Source organism: Zingiber officinale, chromosome 7A (assembly GCF_018446385.1).
Source record: "Zingiber officinale cultivar Zhangliang chromosome 7A, Zo_v1.1, whole genome shotgun sequence".
NCBI classification, from domain to species: Eukaryota; Viridiplantae; Streptophyta; class Magnoliopsida; order Zingiberales; family Zingiberaceae; genus Zingiber; species Zingiber officinale.
The window spans coordinates 25,998,429-26,021,362 of NC_055998.1; the positions used below are offsets into that span (position 1 = coordinate 25,998,429).

Below are 22,934 nucleotides of genomic sequence, written 5' to 3' on the forward strand. Positions count from 1 at the left end.
CTCATGAAAGGCTTCGAGGCTCTAAGAAATTCAAAGGGAAAGATCCTCAAGAAGAGCAAATGGAGCAAAGAGCAAATTCAAAGGAGCGAGGTAAATGATAAAGTGACCAAGCTATTGGTCAATTTGTTGTCAAGCAATATTTTGGATCAAATTGGAGAATTCGAGAATATCAAGGAGCTATGGAGCAAAGTGGCAAAAATACATGAGATCCCCTCCACTGTACAAAATAATGAAGAATCCAAAGAGGGTGACTCATTGGAGCAAGACCAAGAGCAAGAGGACTCCGAAGTTGAGAGATGCTCAACTTCCAAAGAAGAAGAAGTCCAAGAAGCTTCATCTTCAAAGGAATACAATGAAAAGGGCAAAGAGGGGGCATACTCTTTGTTCCATATACAAGATGAAGAAGCCTCCACCTCTAGGATTGAGGGGGAGCGACTTTCGGTGACACCGGATCAAGAAGAAGGAGAAGCTTCTACATCCGGGTCAAAAGGAAAAGAAGATGATGTATCCTCCAAAAATCAAGAGACATCAAATGGAGGATCAAGTGTCATCCCTACATGTGAAGGTATAAATATTTCATCTAAAAATAAAGATCATATCATATGTTTTGAATGTAGGGGACATGGGCACTACAAAAGCAAGTGCCCTAAATTGGCCAAGAAAAAGGGTCAAGCGGCACCAAAGGGCAAGGAGAAGCCCAAGGAGACCGCTCCCGGAACAAAGAAGAGCAAGGAGCACATTGTGTGCTTTTCTTGCAATCAAAAGGGGCACTATCAGAGTCAATATCCCAAGGGGAAGAAAGCAGTCAAAGCTCAAGGAGGAAGCACAACTCAAGGGGGAGCCTCCAAGGTAAAACGCAAGGTATCATTTATTGAGCTTACCCCTTTAAATAATGGTAAAAAACATGTTAGTTCTAATTTATATCATTTTAATGTTATTTACCATAAAAATAGGAAGCATGATAGAATAAAGGAAAATCATGTGGCTCTTCATGCTAAAACTACCAAACCTAAGGTTAGGAAGGTAAATAAAAATTTAGGCAAGAATTCTAAGGATTTTAGTTACAAGCCTAAAAATAAAATTGCTCAAGGATTAAATGAAAAACCAAAAACTAAGGATTTAATGAGAGAAAATCAAGTCTTGAGGTCAAGACTTGATAAATTAGAAAAGACCCTAAAAAGGATGAAAAATATCCTAAAAGGAAAAAATGAGCAAAATCTAGGTTTAGGACAACAAGGGTCATCCAAGGGTCATAGAGGTTTGGGATACAAACCTAAAACTAAAAAGGATATGCCTTCTTACTATAGAGTTCCATATAGTTATGGAACTAACCCTAGGCCTAGTGGTCAAGTGAAAAATACAAGGGAAGTTATCCCTAGAAGTATTTTTGTAACAACAAACGTGACTAAGACTTCTAAGAAGTCTAAGAAAGTCACAAAGAAGGTCACAAGGGAAGAAATCCCTAGAGTTGACCTAGAAAAGATGACCAAGGACTCTAAGAAGTCTAACAAGGTCACTAGGAATGTATCTAGGGAAGTTATCCCTAGTGAATACCTAGAGCATCCAAGGAGCATCAATAGGTTTTGGGTTCCTAGGAGCATTTTCTCTACCCCTTAGATGGGTTAGAGAGTATCAACTCCGATTAGAAGGGTAGTTAACCCAACTTTGATGAAGTTGACACTCGGAGAGCATTTTCAAGGTTATTATTAACCTTTGAAAATGAAAAGGATTATAATTTACTCTTGAAATGAGTAAAATGTGTCATAATTTGAGAAAATTGATTTTAAATTAAATTGGCATAAGTGGGAGAATCGTAAAGAAATGTCAAGTTTGGATTTTGGTATTTTATTGGGAAGTTAAAGGCAAATCTAAGCCTTATTTTAATTTGTTACTCTTTAAAAGAGCAATTTATGCCAAAATTTGATAAATATGCTTAATTTAAACTAGCACAATGTAGGAAAAATAAAGGAAATATCAAAATTGGGTTTTGGCTTTTTTTTTGGGAAATATTGGGCAATCTAGGTTTAAACTTTAAGTTAGCTAAGATTTAAGGATACTTAGATAGTCATTCTAGTATTTTATTTATACTAAGTTTGTCATGCTTTGTTTGCCCATCATATGTCATGACATCATATTTATTCTTGCACTGATGCCTTATTATGAAAAACACAAAAATATCATGTCATATCATACATACATCATGTAGTCATAGGAAATTTTCTTTTGAAAATTATTTATCTTTGATGTATGCCATAACGCATCAAGCATTATTTTAATTCCTTGCAAACTAAGGACAAATGGCATTCATTAACAAATAACATCCTTGGTGGATGTTCCTAACCTCAAAATGCCTAGATAGATATGCATGATCCCTAGATTAGGGCAAAACCAAAGTTTACATCTCACTAAAGAACTATAAGGTGACTTGTATGTGGTTTCGTACACATTAGATACAAGTGAGATGTTAGGATGATGAACAAAACTCAAAGTGTTGATTAAGTGCATTCTTTTGAGTTTTAAGTTCATCAAAACAACACTAGTTATGTGTTTTCCAATCATTGAGAAAGCTAATGTACAAGTCATGTGCATTGAGCCCAAAGAACATAGTTGGATATTGGTTTTAAAAAAGGTTTTAAAATGTTTTTAGAAAACCTTGATGAAGACTATCTTTTGATAGTAATCATCATTGAAAAGTTAGACACAAACTAGAAGAAAACACTAAAGTTTTTATAAGTTTTCAAGTTTGTGTCAATCTTGGAAAATAGAAAGTATTTTCATAGAAAACTATTTTTTTTCTTGATAGTATATGCCCTAAGAAATGTCTACATGAATTTTCATGATTTTTTGATTTTTTTTTTAAATTTTTGGGGAGTTTCTGAAATTGGCTGAAAGTGAATTTCAGCATTTTCAAAGCTTCAATCGATCACCCGATCGATTGGAGTGCCTCAATCGATCGGGTGATCGATTAAGAAGGCATTTCTCGTGAGCAGAAGCTTGCTAGATCGATCCACCGATCGATCCATGCAGTCTGAATCGATCGGTGGATCGATTCAGCTTAGTTCAATCGATTGGGACCCAACTCCAATCGATTGAAATGCTGATTTTGGATGGGTAAGCTAGAGTTCAGCAATTTTTGTCTATATAACCCCTCCTTACCCTTCAAAACACATTTATACACATTTAGGGGGAGTTTTCATGATGAAAACAAGGATGGATTGGTTAAGGAAAACTAAGTAGAGGTTTAGGTTGAGGTTTGGTTTCAATATTAAATTTTTGAACCTCAAAACTTCTAAATTTGGGTTTCCTATATGTTTAGGGATTCCAAGTCATTGTTGGTGCAATGACAAAAGTTGTGTGCATGTCTTTAGGGGGAGTTACTCTTTAAGGACATGGAAATCTATTTTTCATGCACCTTGGAAGGTGATTAACCTTCCTTAGCGTAAATGCTCAAGGTTGAGCATTTTGAATATAATGAGGAATGGATATCTTCATTGTTTGGGTGTTCGTGCTCAAGGATGAGCATTGATGATAATGAAGGGTATGGGACTTTCATTATCGTGTTGAACGCAACGAATGAAGTTGTGAACAACGGTGAGTGACTCTTCAAGGAGAGAGTTTTTGATGTGTGCCAATAGGGGGAGAATGTGTGGTTAAGTTAGGCCTTCATTACCTAAAGAGGGAGTTTGCCCTCTAGGAAAGGGGGAGAATGAAGGAAACCCTTATTCATACATTGGCATGAAGGAAGTTGAGGCTATGGGATTAGCCTAACTTAAAGCTATTGTCAAACATCAAAAAGGGGGAGATTGTTGGTGCAATATACCTGGGTCAAGGTTGACCTAGTTGACTAAGCTTGAGTTGTCTCAAGCTTGAGTCTCTATGTTTGGGTTTCGATGTTTGACAATACATAAAGACAATACATGGAGATTGTAGGTGCAATTGTTCATGTGGGGAGATTGTGAAGGAGAGTCAAGTATGTCAAGGTTGACTGGATACTTGACTGGAAAATCCTGGTGAGTGAAGTCAGGTGAAAGTCCTAACTGGGAGGTTAGGCAAAGTGGAGAATCCTGGTGAGTGAAGCCAGGTGAAAGTCCTGGTGAGTGAAGTCAGACAGTTGTGGAAAGTTCTAGTGAGTGAAGCTAGGAAGAAGAAAATTCTGGTGAGTGAAGTCAGGTGAAAGACCTAGTGAGTGAAGCTAGGCAGTATGGAAAAGTCTGGTGAGTAAAGCCAGGTGAAAGACCTAGTGAGTGAAGTTAGACAAGTAAAAGTCCTGGTGAGTGAAGTCAGGTAAAGGAAAGTCCCGGTGGGTGAAGCCAGGCACGAGGAAATCCAGATGGGTCAAAATTGACCAGACATCTAGTGAAAGTCCATGTAGGTCAAAGGGATTGACCGGATACTTGGCACGAGGAGAAAAGTCCAAGTGGGTCAAAGGGATAGACCGGACACTTGGTGAGGGAGTCCTAGCAGGTCAAGGGTGATCGGATGCTAGCCATGATGTACCAACAGGTCATGGTTGACCAGATGTTGGTTTAGGGGACTTTGGACTTGGTTTTGGGCAAAACCCATGAGCTGGATCGATCGGGCGATCGATTGGCTCATGCCCAATCGATCAACTGATCCATTGGGTGAGTCCCTGCGGCAAGCCTCCTCCTAATCGATCCACTGATCGATTGGGAGAAGCTCGCGATCGCACAGAACAGCTCTGGATCGATCGGCAGATCGATTCAGAGCCTCCAATCGATCGCCCGATCGATTGAAGTTGTGATTTCACGCGATAAGCCCTGGATCGATAGGTGGATCGATCCAAGCAATTCTCGAGAGCACAGAGGCGCTCTGGATCGATCGGTCGATCGATCCAAAGCCTCCCCAATTGATTGGGAGCAATCCAATCAATTGGGATCCGGTCGTTGGCGCAGATATTAGCCGTTGGCGAGCATTTCTTCGACATTTCTTCGATTCCACTCCACGAGCAACACAAGCGATTTTACAGCTTCTCTACAGAGCTCTCACTGCTAGTTCTTGAAGGTTCTTGGAGGCTCATCCAAGTCAAGAGGTGAGTTGCAACAAGAAGAAGAAGAAGCTAGGGTTTTCATTGTAATCTTGTAAGATTCATTTGTATTTTGCTTCTTTCTTTCTCATTATTGTATTGTGAGGTTGTAAGGCTTCTCCGTCTTCGGTAGTTACCGAGAAGGAGTGTTTTTATTGTGGAGAGTGTGTGAGTGTGTGGATCCTTGGACTAGTCACCTTTTCTTGAGGTGGATACCAAGTAAATCCCTAGAGTTAGCGTTGTTGTTTATGTTTCTTGTATTTCCGCTACACATCATCCTAAGAAGCGAGCAACGACGAGCACGATGATCACGACGAGCTATTCACCCCCCCCCCTCTAGCTACATTTCGGTCCCAACAAATACTCTTATCTATTGATGCTCATATGAATTATGAGGTTTGGCAAATGGATGTCAAGACAGCTTTCCTTAACGGAAGTCTTGAAGAAAACATCCATATGAAGCAACCAGAGGGGTTCATTGAAAAAGGCAAAGAGCATCTAGTGTGCAAGGTAAATCGGTCTATTTATGGACTGAAGCAAGCTTCAATATCTTGGAACATCCGATTTAATGAAGTAATTCAGTCGTATGGATTTATCCAGTGTCTGGATGAGTCTTGTGTATACAAGAAGTGTGATGGAAACATAGTGGTATTTCTTGTACTATACGTAGATGACATTTTGTTAGTTGAAAACAATATCAAAGTGTTGTCAGAAGTAAGGGTATGGTTGTCCAAGCAATTCGATATGAAGGACTTAGGAGAATGCGCACATATTCTTGGGATCAAAGTAATAAGGGATCGCAAGAAAATGTGTTGTGCTTGTCCCAAGCTTCATATATCGATACAATCCTTGCTCTTTTTAGCATGCAAGACTCCAAGAAAGGTTTTCTACCTTTTAGGCATGGAGTAGCTTTATCTAAAGAGATGTCTCCGAAGACATCAAAGGAGATAGAGGACATGAAGGCAGTTCCTTATACTTCGGCTGTCAGAAGCCTAATGTACTCTATGCTATGTACGAGACCGGATATCTATTTTACCATGGGCATGGTTAGCAAATATCAAAGTAACCCTGGACAAGGACATTGGACTACTGTAAAACATATATTAAAGTACTTGGGAAGGACTAGAGATTATATGTTGGTTTACCAAGCAGATGATTTGCTCTTTGTGGGTTGCACGGATTCTAAGTTCCAATCAGATAGGGACAATAGTATGTCTACATCAGGCTATGTGTTTTACTTTAGGCGGTGAAGTCATAGCATAAAGGAGTGTTAAGCAGAAATGCGTTTCAGACTCAACCATGGAAGCTGAGTATGTGGCAGCCTCTGAGGCAGCCAAAGAAGCAGTGTGGCTCAGGAACTTCTTGATAGACTTAGATATGATTCCTGGTTTGCCCAAAATTATCACAATTTATTGTGATAATAGCGGTGCAGTAGCAAACTCGAAGGAACCACGAGCCCATAATGCGAGTAAACACATAGAGCGCAAGTACCACCTGATACGAGACATCGTAAAGCGAGAAGAAGTTGTTGTCACCAAGATTGCATCAGCAGATAACCTGACAGATCCTTTCACTAAGGCCCTTCCGGCGAAAGCTTTTGATCGGCATGTTGAAGGAATGGGAATCAGATGTATGGCAGCGTTTATGGCAGCATAGTCTTTTATTATAAGTGGGAGATTGTTAGAGTATATACTAAAAGCCTAGCTTTTTATAAACATTTATTTTGAAATAAAGAATCACATTGGTCAAATGTCTACATTTATATGCTAAGTGTAGTTGTTCAATTAATATATATTGTAGAGAACATGGTGTGTGGTGTCATATGCAGAAGATCATGATATCAATTCCTTATAAATTATAAACAGTAGCTCACGACTAAGATGGATAGGAACAAACCATTGGAATAGTCGTAGTGTAATTTGGTATTAGTTTATCTTGACTATAAAATTACACTAATACACTCTGAGTGTATTGAGCAGGACCATTTAAGGTAGTTTCTTTTTATACTGACTACATAAAAGAATAAGACCTTTGTTATTATAGAAGTGTGTGCTCTTAATCCTGATATAATAACAAGTGCATATATTTAGTATTTATTTTTTTAAGTTATCAAAGGGTGTGATTTAGTTTGATAAATCAATAGGCCCGATAAGTTGGGAAATAATATTATTTATAGTGTGTGTTGTTGATTATAGAAGGAAACTGTATCCTAGGAATCTAGGTTGATGATGTCCCCAAGAGGAGCTCATAAGGATTGTCATGTAAACCCTACAGGTGGACTTAGTCCGACATGATGATAAGGTTGAGTGGTACTACTCTTGGAGCTAGATATTAATTAAGTGAGTTGTCAGTAACTCATTTTGTAATAACCCAAAATTCCTCATTACTAGTTCTAATAGTGGTTAAAAATATTTGAAAATGCTATAGAAATATTCTAGAGATTTTTAGAAATTTTTAGAGTATTTTTATGTAATTTTTGGAGGTCGTTTGGTATTTTTACTAAACAAAAGAAGTTTTGACAAAAAAAATGCCCAAGCCGGGATTCGAACCCGAGACCTCAGATTAAGCCAAACCCTAAGTGAGTCTGGCTGACCAAGTGTTCACCCGGGCGTTGCTGATTAAAGAAGGAGAAAAATCTGTTTAAGCAGTAGTTAAGGAATAGGAAATAAATTGAAATAAAAAGGGGTGGATGAGGGAATCGAACCCGCGATCAGAGGTTTCGGCGGAATCCGACTGACCAAGTGTGCCAGCGGTCGATGTTGATCAGATATGCAGCGACAAATATTTAAGGTATAGTATTTAATAAAAAAACCCTAGTTACAAAAGAGGGCTTATTTTTTTCCCGAGACCTAAACCTTTCCTACCTTCCTCTCCCGACGGCGTTCCTCTTCTCAGGTGAAAACGCAACAGGGGATCTAGGGCATCTCTCCGGCGGTCGGCAAGGGCCTAACTCCGGGAGTTCTTCATCAATCCGAGGTCTCCTTGTCGAAGGGAAGTTGTGAGCACGAAGAGGAGCCGGAAAGCTCAAGCTAACCGGAAACCCTAGAGCTCTCTTCGGTTGTAAGTCCAAGAACACGAAGGGTAAGTTGCTACTCACCTGCGGTAAGAGTGGTTCCAAATTTTATTTGGGTGTTTTCTTGTTTTTTAGTATGTTGTGAAGTTTTTTTTTGGTTAAGGGCTTGTTGCCGTGGGTTTTCAAAGGAAGAACATGAGAGGGATTAATTGGTTTAGACAGTGAGATAGTTCTGTAATTGGTTTACAAATCTGCACTTTGTAATTGGTTCCCAGTATGCATTGTCCTTTTGTTTCCCTACAGCAACACTGAGTAGAGGGATAATTGTAGCTCTCGGTTTGAGTTTACAGTGTAGTATTTCAGTTTGAATCATAAATGTAACATGCCTAAGGATCTCTATTGCTCTATAGAAGTATAAGCTTTACATAGGTATCAAGCTTTAATAGATTTTTGTTAGTGTTGCATAACTATGTGTAGCATGTTGTTTCTTTGGTTGCTTGGGACCTTAAATAGATTTAATTTTTGTGTTGAATAACAACCCTTATACTTAGCATACAATTATGGATTCATTATTTCTGCCGTGAGTCTCAAAAAAATTTAGTGTGTGGAGCATTTCTCCCTTTTCGGTTTCCTGCCATGCCACAGTTCCAGGAGGAATTTGCTTCCTTGGATTTCAGATTTTAGTTGTAGAGAATTATTGATGTTTAGGGATCTTAGAATAGATTCAGGATTTTGCTTGCTTTCTTGCTAATCTGTTGAAGCATGATTGGAGATTTTCTAGTTTTCATTTACTATAGATTTGAGCATGAGCAGTATTGGACCTTATTTCCATTTCTTTGTTATGGATTTGAGCATGGGAAGTATTGAACTATATTGCTATTTCCTTGCTATAGATTCAAGCATGAGTAGTATCGATTTTAGATCTTTAGATTTCTTTGCTATTAGTTTTTGATAAGTATGACATGTAGATTTTTATAAGTATTGTAGGTTGATTTTGTTTTCCCCTTGTTTTTAGATGTGCATGAACAGATTATATATATAGCATTTAGTTTAGACTTTCCTTGCTATTAGATATACATGAGCAGAATTTTCTAGTTTTCATTTGCTATTAGATAAGCGGATTTTTCATGTTGCTATTAGTAGAACACGAGCAGTATTTTCCTAGTTTTCCCTATTGCTATTATTTGAGCATGAGCAGATTTTTAGTTTGCATTTAGTTCCTAGATTTCTTTGTGTAGCAATAGGCGTGCACAACAAATGAAGCAATGCAGATCTTTAATTTCATTTAGCTATAAGAAAGATAAAGAAAAGAAAGAAAAAGGCCAAGGCCTTAAGAAGATCCCAAAGTCAAGACTTTAGGGATTTTGACACACAAAGTGCTTATTAAAATGCCGAGGCATTATATATTAGAAGTAATAAAAGATAACAAGTATTTTACTTTTTTTAAGAGGCTAGTACCCGACTTCCGAGGTTGTCGTTAAACAAATCCAGGTGTCTAATTCCGAGGTCTTGGCCCTGGTAGACCGAGGTCTGCTCTTTTAGGATTGGTGGCTCGCTACCCCCAACCTATTAGGGAACGCGCATAAGATGGTACTGCGCCTGGACCCAAGAAGAAAGTTGATTATTATTTTGAAGTATTAAAAGTATAAGTTTTTGAACAAGTAAAATAAGTTTCACATAAGTATAAAAGTATAAATTTTAAACAAGTGAAATAAGCTTCACATAGGTTTAAAATTCAGCAAGTTTAGTTCTTTATGCTAGCATGATTGTATAGATTTGCTTTACATGTTTAGCTTTTCAGTATGTTCTTTTACTAGTAGATGAGCATGAGTAGTTTTCCTTTTGAGCATTCAGTTTTTAGATTTTAGTATATTCACATGCATATTCGAGTTTTGTGAGTTAGATATCGCTTATTAAGCAATTTTACTTATAGTTTGCATTTCCTCTTACTGCAGATAAAGGAAGACGACAAGGAGGTGCGGATGGTGTGTGATGCCAGGACTATGGGAGAGACTTGGGATGTTATTGAGTTTCCGTGTTTTAATGGATAAGATTTATTGAGATTGTAAACATTTGAGATTGTATTTTATACTCCATGTCATTTGAGTTTATTCTTGTTTTAGATTGCATGTTAAGATAAGTTCTGTTTAGTAAGTAGGTATATTTTGGTGTTTGATACTTATTTAATTGTGTGGGTGTTTGATATATGTTCCAGCCACCTGTGGATGATGTATACTATGTATGTATCTCAGTTTATGGTCATCGGTACAGGGGAAGTGCTGCCGAAATTTTTCAGTAGGGACTCCTCATGGTTTCGATCATACCGGTTAAGTAGAGGTAGTAGTTAAGTAACGGTCACCCTTAGAGAGTAGTAGTAAGAAGGGTGGTCATTACACATTTAATTAGTGGGCATTCTATATCTTAAACACAGGGAGATTAACACACTCATGATAAGAAGGAGCTCATATAGTAATATGGGATTGGTGCAGTAGTTCAATAATAACTCTTTAGTGGTATGAGTTATTGTTGATGAACTTGAGTGGGGTGTTCGGGGCGAACACAGGAAGCTCAAGTTCATCGGGAGACCAAAACCAATTCCTCCTCTCGGTCCCTGTCGTAGCCTCTTAGTTATAAAGTCTTATACCCACCTAAACCCACCTTCTTACCCATCCCAAGGTGGCCGGCCAAGCCAAGCTTGGAGCCCAAGCAAGGGCATGCCAAGATAAGGCTTGGATGGGTTGAAGTGTGGCCGGCCGAGCTTGAACCCAAGCTTAGGTGGTCGGCCACAATAAAATTAAAAAGATTTTATTTTTTAAAATCTTTCCTTATGTGGAAGCCATGATTTAAAAGAGAGTTTTAAAATTAAATCTTTCCTTTTATAGTTTCTACAAAAGATTAAGAGAAAAGTTTGATATCTTTCCTTATTTGTAGATTGAAAGGAAGATTTTAATTTTGGAGAAAACTTTCCTTATTGTAATCATCCACATATTTTAATAGAGATATTTTAATTTATAAAAGTTTCCTTTTATAACCAACCATAAAGGGAATTTTTAAAGAGAAATTTTTATTTAAAAAATTTCTGGAAACAAATTAGGAAGTTTTAATTTTGTGTTTAAAACTTTCCTTGTTTGGAGGATTTAAGGTGGCCGGCCACATTAATAGAAGAAAAAGAAATTTTTTTTATTAATTAAATTTTCCTTTCAATGGCACGGAAATTAAGGAAGTTTTAATTAAAACTTTCCTTATTTGCCAAGACCAAGGAATATAAAAGAGAGGGTAGAGGTGCCTCACCTGATAATAATATATCTTCTATTATTCCTCTCTTCCTTGGTGGTGGTCGGCCCTCATCTTCTTCGTCTCCTCCTTTTCTTCTTCTTTGGTGGTCGGCGGCATCAACTCTCAAGGAGCTTGTTGGTGGTCGGACTTTGCTTGGAGAAGAAGTAAAAAAAGGAGGCTTTGTTTCTCAGCATCCCTTGGAGCTTGGTTGATGGCCGAAGTTCTTCATCTCTAGGAGATTGTTGGTGGCTGAAACTTGCAAGGAGAAGGAGGCTTGGGTGGATTCTTGTCTCAGTAGATCGTTGTCACACGACGTCCGAGATATGAAGAGGAATACAATAGAAGATCGTGAGGTTTATTAGCTACAAAGAAAGGTATAACTAGTTGTCTTGTTTCGCATCATACTAGTTTTTTTTATATGGATTTTGAAATACCAAACACAAGAGGCTAACGTTTCTAGGTTTCGGATTTATGATTCGAATTTGTGTTTCTTTTGTTTTTCGATCTTGTGATTCGATTGTTCTTATTGGTTAAACCTAGGGTTACTATAAGGAGATTAAATATTGAATTTCGTTGAAAGACTTTGTCTAGGAAGTGGTGGATGCTCCCATAACCAAGAATGTCTAGTGCCTCGCCATATTTAACCTAGAAGTCTATCTCTAAAATAAATATTTAATCAAATTTGTAACATAGGTGGATTTGGATTAATAATGTTAAGCATCGTTTGTGATCCAAGTCTAAACCTTTAAGAACAGATAAATTGAATTTGGAATCAATAATGTTAAGTTCTGTTTGCGATTCCTAATTTAATTTCTAAAGAACACAATAGGTTGTTAGAAAAGGTTCAGGACTTGTACAAAATTTTTGTATAGGAGAACTGGTACCGAGTTGCAACCAACAAGATCGGTGGTAAACTAATCTCAAAAGAAAGTGATACAGCCGAGCGACGGAGAATTCGGCCAATCGGAACGAGTTGGAAGAAAGACTTGGTAATCAGGAGGAAACTCAAATGCAGTTGTCAAACTCTCAATGTCACCGGTGTCAAACCGGGACCTGGTAGAAGTGTACTAGAGCCCCGAGATGCTGGCGGGAGGCTACGATGAACTTGCCATTGCAAAACAAGAAAGAAAGAGAAGAAATAGTGGCAGAATGGTCACTGGAGTACTGAGATGCTGAAAAACTCGAGAACAAGGAAGAACAGATGCCAAAAGAAGGCAAAACAAGGGGAGAGGGGGAGAAAAGCTTACTGGAAAGGCCGCCGGAAGAGCAAAGAAGAAGGATGTCGCCGGAGCACAGGAGTGTGGTCGAAGAACGCACGGACGAAATGCGCAAATGTGACAACATGCACGGGCTTATAAGCCGGGGGGTCGGTCGACGGGAGTCGTCCGATCTAGGTTGTGAAAACCCAGGCCAAGATCTCACCGTTGAATTTGAACCGCTAAACATCACATCATAGAGGATATCCACCTGTCACGTCTGGCGTACGGCGGCAGTGGACAGGACACATGGCTCATCGCCATGGGTTGGCATTTAATGACGGCATGGGAGCGCGCTCAGCCTTAATGCACAGAGATTTGCACGATTTCTCAGAAATATGGGTAACATAAGCCTGGCTCGCGCTCGCCCAAGACAGTCTAAGAAAAGATTTTACAAGTACAATCCTTCGTTGTGCTGATCAGATTGAGGGAGCATACCTACAGTCGTACGACAAGCTTCAACAGGCCGATCGGCAAGGAGCAGTCTTATCCCGATCAAAAGCCAAGCTAATGCCGAAGACCGATCGGAAGGAAATCTACTCAAATAATTATCCAGCCAGTCGAACTTACAGCATCCTTCGACTAGACTTGAGGGGGAGGCTTGTGATGCAGTGATGATGAAGGGCCTCATACCTCTACCACGATGGAGGTCAAAGTCAAGGCGGTCAACGCGTAGATGGTATAAGTCGGTCGGGCGAAGCATGCCCTGACCAAGGAGAAGGCTCTGATCCGTCGTCGCCTTCGACACGGGGAGCAATCAAATAACTGACGCTTAAGGGAGAACAACATGCATAAGCCGAGCTGAGCAGCCTCGCTCGGCCTGACAGAAGGTCTCGACAGTGGCAGTGGAACTTCGGTCAAGTAGACACAAAGGAGTATCGAGGTTCTTGCCAATCGAACAGAGCACCAGAGCGGTGAATAGTCGGTCGAGCGACCAACCTGTTCGGCCTAGCAGTACAGTATATTGATATCCATCAACATCCTTTTGGGAGTTGGTGTCGCCGACATCGAGCATGGACTGCCAAAAGATCGTACAATGGAAGCTTCCACTGTCACTTCATGGATATGCTCGGCCCGTTAAAGTATTGTGTCAGGGACACTTTATTGACAAGTTTTTTCAAGCAAAGTTTTGAGAAGCGTGCTCATCTTGAGAAGCGTACATGTACGCTACCGAAGTTCTATATAAAGGGGGATCCAAGCATCGGCAAAGGTAGGCGATATTCACTATTTGTGTTATTGTCTTCTTATTGCTCCGCTTTCCACTTCATAGTCGGTGACTGACTTGAACGTCGAAGGACCAACGTCGGGACCCCTTCCCTAGCTCGGCACTAACGTAGTCTGTGTTACAGGTTCGCGCGGAGTCCACAGAAGGTTAACGTGAACGCCACATCTCAGCATTCTATCTCTTCGACTTTCGAACGGGATCATATGTTAAATAGGATGTCTATGTTATGAATAAGATATGATGTACATGTTAAATAGGATATGTTGTTAAATAGGATGTGTTATAAATAGATTTGTAAATGGATTGAATTCATCCCAAAATTTTTTGTCACCATTTTTTTTAAAATTTGTCGATTTCATCCCAGATTGTCTATTTTTTTTTAGTGATTTTTCAAACACTTTTAAAGATAAAATTTTCAAATATATATTCAAAAATATTTTATTTTGTACTTTTTTAAAAAAAATGGGCTTTCCCCCTAACCTGACCGTTACAATTAATTGATTTTAAATTCGGTTAAATTTTAAATTAAGTTGCAATTAATTTTAAATTGAATAAATTATTTATGGATTAATTGAACTTAAATTGTTTAATTTAATTATTAAAAATGGAATTAATTGTTATGAAGGTAAAATAATTATTGTCAGATTTTTTATTAATTAATTATTATTTTGATTAATATTATTTATGAATCAAATTAAGATGATTGATTTATTGAATTTTGGATTAATTGATTAATTAAATTAAGATTGATTAATTAATTATTAAATTTCATATTAATTAGGTTGATTACTTAATTTAGAATTACTATATCATTGAATTTCAGATTTAATTAGCTTTTATTATTAATTTATTTTTATTTTTATTTTTATTTCAATTTCATTTTATTTTTATTTCTATTTAATTAGGTTTAATTTTAATTTCATTTAAATTTTATTAAATTTAAATTTTAATTTAAGTTTTTAATTTATGCTTAATTTTAATTTTATGTTTTAAATTTAATTTATGTTTAATTTTAATTTTATGCTTTTAATTTAATTTAAGTTTTAAATTTACATTTAATTTTAATTTTATGTTTTTAATTTTAAGTTTATAATCTACGTTTAATTTTAATTTTAAGTTTTTAATTTACATTTTTTAAATTTTACATTTTGTATTCATCTCAACCAGTTTAATTTTTCAATCAATATAATTCTATAATTTTGTGAGATGAGTTAAGTTATTTTTCTGGGGTTATTTTATCTTGTGTTAGATTTAAATATAGCTTTGAGCCCACCAAGCAATCTTCCATGAATAAGCTTCAAGACTGTGGTGAGTCACTTGTATATCATTAAAGTAACCATGTGCTTTAGACAAAGTTTTTCAACTAGTCTTGCCCAAAGAACTTAGTACTTAACCTTGTTCTTAATAAGTTAGAGTTATCCCTAATTTATCTAGTCTTAGATACTCAAGTGGGTAGGTTATGCTTTTGAGGTATCAACTAGTTTTAGCTTCCTCCTGAATCATATACCCTTTGTTTTGTGTTTAATTAATGAATTTCAGTTTAAGGTACATAGTATTGATTTTGTCCTACTTGCTTGATTAGGTAAGCCTTGGAACTCATGCTTTGATTTGTTTCTTATTTTGACTGACAAGTGATATGAAGGATTTATTGGTTGAGTTAGATTTGTATCCAAGTCCAAATTTATTGTAGACAACTTTAGACCCAAGTATCATATCTAAGTACTTAGATCTTGTAGTGAACTTTTCCAAAAGTCCTCTGAATTTCTCAACTTCACATTTTAAGATGGAATTCTCTTCCTCAAGTTTTGCAACTTGAGTTTGAATTTCCATATTGAACTTGTACAGTTGAAGAATTTAAGTTAAGTTGTTCCTTGAGGTCTTGGTTTTCTTTATGAAGCAATTTAACTTGTACTTCTGATTTTGTTAATTTTTTGTTCAAGCACGCAATGACTTTAAAAAAATTTATAGTTAATTTAAATTTACCTTGTTGGAACCTTTTGAATTGGATACAGATCCGTGGCTTGACTCATACTCAGACTCATATTCTTGATCTAATTCATTTTTTGACTCGAGTCCGGTTGCCATCAGCGCCAGGTAGTTTGCTTGCTTCGGTTCTTCAGTGTTTGATTCTTCTGAAGATGACTCATCCTAGGTGGCTTTAAGTGTCTTTTTTTCTTCTTGTCTTCTTAGACTTGTCTTTTTTCAGATTAGGACACTCGTGCTTGAAATGAGCCTTCTTGTTGTATCCATAACAAGTGATGTTCACCTTTGTGTTGTTGGATGTTGACTTGATCATTTTTTTGTAGGCCCTTCTTGGTGAAGTCTTTCTTCCTTCTAGTGAATATTTTTCTTACCATGTTCACTAGTTGTTCCTCCTCATCTGATTCTGAATCGAACTTATCTTCTGGTTCGAGTTTGGTTTAGGTTTTTGGTTTAACTTCCTTGCTAGAACCTACAAGAAAAGTTATACCTTTCTCAATTTATTTTGAGTTAGTCTATTCATGCAACTCTAATTCACAAAAATAATTCGCTAACTTCAACTTTGAAAGATTTCTTGAAATTTTATAGGCATCTACTATAGATGCCCAAAGTGTATTTCGAAAAAATGAGTTTAAGGCATACCTTATAACATCTCTATTTTCTAGCTGATGGTCGATCAAGTGGAGTCTGTTAAGGATGTATTTGATCCTCGCATGTAGTTAGCTTGTAATTTCTCCTTCCTCCATTTTGATGTTAAGTAAATTATTAAGTGATAATCCCATTTAGTTACCTTGGTGTCATTTGTGCCTTCGTATAGCTCGATCAATTTATCTCAAAGCTCTTTTGAATTGTTGAAGGGTTATACTCAGTTTAGTTCCTCCTTCGTCAGTCCACATTAGAGGGCATTTAATGTCTTCGAGTCAAGTTGAGCCTTCTTCTTCATTTTAGGGTTCCATTTTTCCGAATCAACGATCTCACCAGAGTCATCTTTTGGGAGTGAGTATCCTCATTTAACGTTGAACCACTGGTCGATGTCAATCTTCAAATAAACCTTCATTCTCATCTTCTAGTATAGAAAATCATTCCCATTGAAGAGTAGGGGTGAGCGGTATTGTATCCCTCATTTTGGGTTATTTATAAGTAATTGACAAAAAATAAATAGAAAACAAAATACTTTGCTCAAGTTTGTGGTGCACAAAAATTAAGCGCCCCTGTTTTGATACCACTTGTATGATTGTTTGTGTATGAGAGGGGGGGAATCATGTGTAATTTTAAAACTTCTCTTTTTCAATTTTAAAAGACTTGTTGAAAATCAAGTACGGAGCAAAAAAATAAAACAAAATAAGAGCAACACATAATTAGTTACTTGGTTCACAGTCCAGTGACTAATATTCAAAGGCCCACGCTCCCTTGGGAAGTTTTTGATGGGAAATCCACTAAAACTCTCCTCCAATAAAACTTCAAACAAAGATATCGAATATACAAATGAAAAAAGTGTAACAATCTACACTTTCTTATGCAAGACTAATAGTAAATAACACTAAAATTTATGTCGACACTTGTAGCTTGATCATCATTCTCGCTAAGAAGCTTTTTCGAGCGTCAATTTGGTGTAGTAGGGTCGCAACATAAAAGTTCCAAGGAGACGGTGCAGTAAAACGATTAAAGAAACGAGAGAGAATTGATGTTCTTAAGCTATGATCGACGAGTTCTTTTATAGGGCATTGAGAGCACCTCGGTTCATCCAGGATGCCTCCATACATGTTGGTCTAATTCGAGAATTTAGGCACTTATCCTTTTGGGGGCATCTTCACTGATCTTGGGTGCCTCCAGCGCTTCAGACAAAGCCGCCTCAAGTAATTTGAGACGTCTCCAGTGCTAAAGTTCTATCCTTGTATCTTATATGCTATCGAGCACCTCCAATCATCTAAGGTGCCTCCAATGCTTCTCTTCAGAGCGCCCTCCTTCATTTGAGGCGTCTAGCGTATGGTTCATCCCAACTTTACTTTTTATTTCAAGCTTCTACAAAATATATTAGTCCAAATAACAAAACTACTTGAAAAAAAAAAAGAGTTAGCACAAATATATAAATTGTTAATTAGATCCTATCTAACCAAGACCAGGATCCAGTCTTAGTCTCAACTTAGATTTTTAAGTTAGATCTAAGTTGGACCAGCACCTATAGTCCCACTGAGACTCATCCTCATTGGATCTCTCTTTTCTAGTTGTTTACCTAACTTACCATTTACAGAATTACTTTACTTGACGTTTGATCTTCTAACCCACCAAGTCTTCCTACTAGATGTCTCATCTAGACTTTAGCTAGTTATCTGGTCCTACTGACCCAACTAGGGCTTTAAATAAACCGAATGTTCATAAACAAGTTTGGTGTTCGGCTTAATAAGAGCTTATTTATATTTGTTCAATACACACAAGATCAATTAAATAAACAACCTTGAATAACTTGTTAAACTAAACAAATAATCTTGAACACATGTGTATTCATCTCGTTAATGTTCGTGAATATCATTCATGAATAATGTTCATGAACTATATTGACTAATAAAAATTTTATTAATATGATAAATAAATAAAAAAACTTCTAAAATGAACAAACAAGTTTAAATTATCATGCTTAATAACCAGTCTAACAAGCAAAAGTTTCAAACAATCAAACAAATTTGAATTGAGAGCTAGATAACATTGAAACAAATCAATCTTAAGTCAAGCTTGAATTGAGAGATCAATAATATCTAAATGAACCAAGCTCAAGCCTAGGTTGAACTAAGCTCAAGCTCATAAAAATAAATTAAGTCAAGTTTTAACAATCATTTTAAAAACTTAGTTCATTTTAGGATCAGCTTGGCTAGGTTCGGCTACCTCATCAAACAAGATTAAGCACCCCAAAGATTGGCTCGGCTTGACTTGTTTACAGCCCAAGATCTAACTAGATTTTTTATCAAATATCTAGTCCTTTCTAACTTATCTAGGCTTCCTACTAGTTATCTAGTACTTTCGACTTAACTGGACTTCAGCCTAATATCCGGTCCTCTAGACTCGTCAAGTCTCTTAGCCTACACACTTAGTCAGCACATTAAATTATAACATGACTTAATTTTGAACCTTTGATAATATCAAAATATATGTTCGATTCTGGAGTTCCCTACACCAACAGTCTATGCCTCACCTCTCTCAAGCTGAGACGTCTATGCAATCTTAGCAATCATTTCATCCTATTTATATAAAAAAATATTCATATTAGATATTTATTAAAAAAGTTAATCATTGTTAATGGTAAAAGATATTCAAGTTTATATTCTTATGGCTAACCCAGGATACTTACAATCTCTCCCTTTTTAATGTGTATCAATCCGAGTTAAGGTTAGGGCAAACAAACAAGAAAAATAATTTATAAATTACAATTAAGTACATTTTTTTAGTAGCTGTTGAAGTAGTGTCAAGAGATTGTTGTAGTGTCAATAAATTACAATTAAGTACAATTAACCCAGGATACTTAATTGTAGTAGTACAATTAAGTACAATTAATTAAAAATATTAAATATTGTAATTAAGAACAATTAATAACTTTACAATCTCACCCTTAACTTAACCTTCATAATTTCTCCTCCTTTGATCACATTAAAAGAATGGGAAAATGAAAAATAGTAGAAGAAAATTTGATAAAAATTTCTAAGGGATGTTCACAAATGATCTAAGGTTTTTTATTTGTACCAAAATTATTTTTTCAAAGAAAATGATTTTTAAAAGTAAAACCTCATATTATAAAAAATAATTAGAAAATTATTTTTAATTTTTTTTAAATATTGAAATATAATCAATCTTATCTTAAAAAATTCATGAGAAAATTATTTTTCTTTTAGTTAGAAAATATTTTCTTTATAGACATGGGTGTTTTGTAAAATAAATATTTAAAAATAGATTTTTGCTTAAAAAGTCTTGATAATTTGCCTGGATATTTAAAATCTAACACTTATTTTTTGCAAAATCAATTTTTTCAAAATTAATCTCCAAATAATTTTAAATTTAAAAATTAGATTTTTGTTAAAAAAAAATTCATTAAAAGATTATTTAACTGTAAAAAAATCTCAAAATTTTTTCTATCAATAGATAATATAATTTTTTATTACTAAAAAATTTATGTTGATAGAAAATCAAATAGAAAATGTATGAACAATTAATTTATCCAATGTTTTTAAAAATTTAACTAAATTAATTTCAAGCATGCACATAAAATTAATTTTAGCCTTAAAAATTTAACTAAAATTAATTTCAAGCATGCACATAAAATTAATTTTAATAGGCTAGAACAAATTTTGGAATCCAAAATAAATTATTATCTACTATATTAATTAAATATTTTCTAGGGATATTATCTCTTGAAATTTTTACAATTTAGCCTCTATGATTTCTCAAGTATCAATTTGGTCCTCCATAATACCTAAAATTACTTTATGAGGCATATAAATCTAAACATACAACATCTTTTTTTTATTTTAATTTTTCTATTCATTCATTTAATTTTGTATTTTCAACCTTAAGTTTATCATGATTTTCTAGTAGGCATGCATAGTTTTTCTTTGCATTTATATATTTGGCCCTAGTTTTACAGAGTGATCTACTTAGTATTTTAATAACATCATACAATTGGTCGGAAGGCAAGAGTCGTACCTCACTTGTCGTGTCGAACTCATAGGTGGATGCTCCCCCTTCAATGATGTTCTCCATTGAGGTGTTTTCGTCATCTGATTGTTAGTGACTGACCATTAGTGCTAGCCCATCGTATTCTTTTTTCTCGGACTCAGTTGACGATGATTTGCTCCATGTCACTTTAAGGTTCTTGTGCTTAGACTTTCTTGACCCTTTTTCCTTTTCTTTTCCTTTTCTTTTCCTTTTCTTTTTAAGCTTCGATAGTTCTCCTTAATATACCCTTCTTCTTGGCAGTTGTAACACCTTACTTTTCTTTTACTTTGAAGTAGCTTTGTTGTCTGTTTCTTATCAAAGTTGTTAGATTTAAAAATATTTGAAAATTTTCTTGCCATAAATGTTTCTTCTTCTTCGTCGAGGGAAGACTCCGAATCTTATTCAATCTTTTTGGCTTTGAGTGCTAGATTCTGTTTTAGTTCTTTTTCTCTTTTGAGTTCTATACATTGAGATTCATGAAGTTCTAAAGTTGAAAATAAACTTTTTAAAGTACTTACCTTGAGGTCCTTGGAAATATAGTAAGAGTTTACTATTGATGTCCATTCTAATGTTCTCAGAAATACATTTAGAGTATACCTTAGTGAATCTCGATTTATTACCATTTCTCCGTGGTTGTTGAGTTTGGTCATTAGTTTCTTGATCTGTGTGTGCAGTTGAGCCACCTTTTCTCCCTCTTCCATCCAAAGGTTGGTTAGTCAAATTTGGAGCAGGTCTTGTCTTTCTAGTTTTGCCTTCGAGGTTCCTTCATGAAACTCCAAGAACTTCTCCAAAGTTTTTTGGCAAAGTTGTAGGCGTCGATTCGTTTGACTTCTTGAGGTGGTAGAATGCTTAGCAGATGAAATTCTACCTTACCATTTTCCAGAAAGCCAATCTGCTTCTTCTTGTTCATTAGTGCTCTACTTTTCTTCTCTGTTCTCATCCCTAGATGCTTCAAAATCATATTTAATTGTTAGAAGAATATCAAAGTCAGTTTTGAATAATATTTCTATTCGACACTTCCAAAGCGCGAACTCCCCTCGAACTTTAGTGGGTGAATGTTTCATCCTATCATTTTCTTGTTGGTTTAGTCGGTGGCTAGCCCTTTTAAGGCGGTTGGCTGTAATACCACTTGTTGGAACGATTGGTTAGAAGAGAGTGAATAACCTATAAAGAAAAGTTACAACTTCTCCTTCTTTTTAAATAACAAGGACACACACTAATTAATTAACAAAAATAACAAGCAAAAGAATAGTAAGTGACTCAGAATTTTATTTGGTTTACAACCGAGAATGTTGTTAATCCAAGACAATAAAAGTAATAAGCAAAACTCCTTCGATAGAGGTCAGAGGCAGAGAAGCCCCTTACAGCAGTTGGAGGCTCAAAAATGAAGTATAGAAAATGAATACTAATTCTATTTTAGAACTCCTAGCTCTAAGGCGTTATTTATAACATTTTGGTCGAAGTGGTCACTTATTGAAGTGGCATTGGAGGCGCCTCCAATGACATCTTGGTTGCCTCTAATGAGTTGTAATCCCATCTATGTCACAACAGCTCCCTCCAGTCAACTAAGGCGACTTGGGTCTCTTCCATGGTAGTTGATATGCTGGGTATCCGAGGCACCTCAAGCCAACTGAAGTGCCTTGGGTCTTTATAGTTAACTTCCGAGTTGACCATTTTCAGACCACGCTCGATTAGGGATGCTCCGATCTTCCGGAATTAAGTTCACCCAAACCCAACTCCAATCTTCTCCTCGAGCAGGTTTCCTCGCCGGCTTCTCATCTCTCTGATACGTCGCGCGCGTCCTTCTCTCTCCACCGATGTACTCTTCTGTAACTCCTCATCTCTCAGATGTACCAAACCTATCAACTCTCTTCCCATGATATCCTTCTCACTCGTTGTATCCTCCGCTAGACTTTTTATATTTATAAGTCTCTGCACAATCAGACACAAGACATCAAACACACAATGCATAACTTAGCTCAGTTGATCACACCAAAACTAACCGGGGTACTTACAACTAGTTCTTTTAATTTCTCATGTGATTTTATTATGTCTTTAATTCTTTTAAGAATATTCATCACAGTATTGAAGATATTATAAAAAAAATATCTTAACATACATCACATCTAAATTATGTCGAATGAATAAATACTTCCAATATACCAGCTTCTAGAAAATGTTTCTTTTCTTCTAACCACACTTGCACTTGCACACCTAACAATATATATATATATATATATATATATATATATATATATATATATATATATATATATATATATATATATATATATATATATATCAGAACTAGGCTGAGATATTGATAGGAATCCATAGTTGTTTATTTGGTCAATGATTTCTTCACCTGACTTTTGTTAGCAGAAGTTTTATAACTATAACATTCTTTATGAAATTTTTCTTTTTTTGTTTGAAAGGGTA

The 22,934-nt window shown here is 35.9% G+C and overlaps 1 long non-coding RNA gene across 1 annotated transcript; it reads left to right on the forward strand.

Moving 5' to 3' along the window:
• The first annotated feature begins 7,894 nt into the window (after positions 1-7,894).
• LOC122000005 lies at positions 7,895-10,192 on the forward strand. Its single transcript, XR_006116886.1, has 2 exons — positions 7,895-8,125; positions 10,013-10,192. It is a non-coding gene; the product is annotated as an uncharacterized LOC122000005 (long non-coding RNA).
• Positions 10,193-22,934: the final 12,742 nt, after the last annotated feature.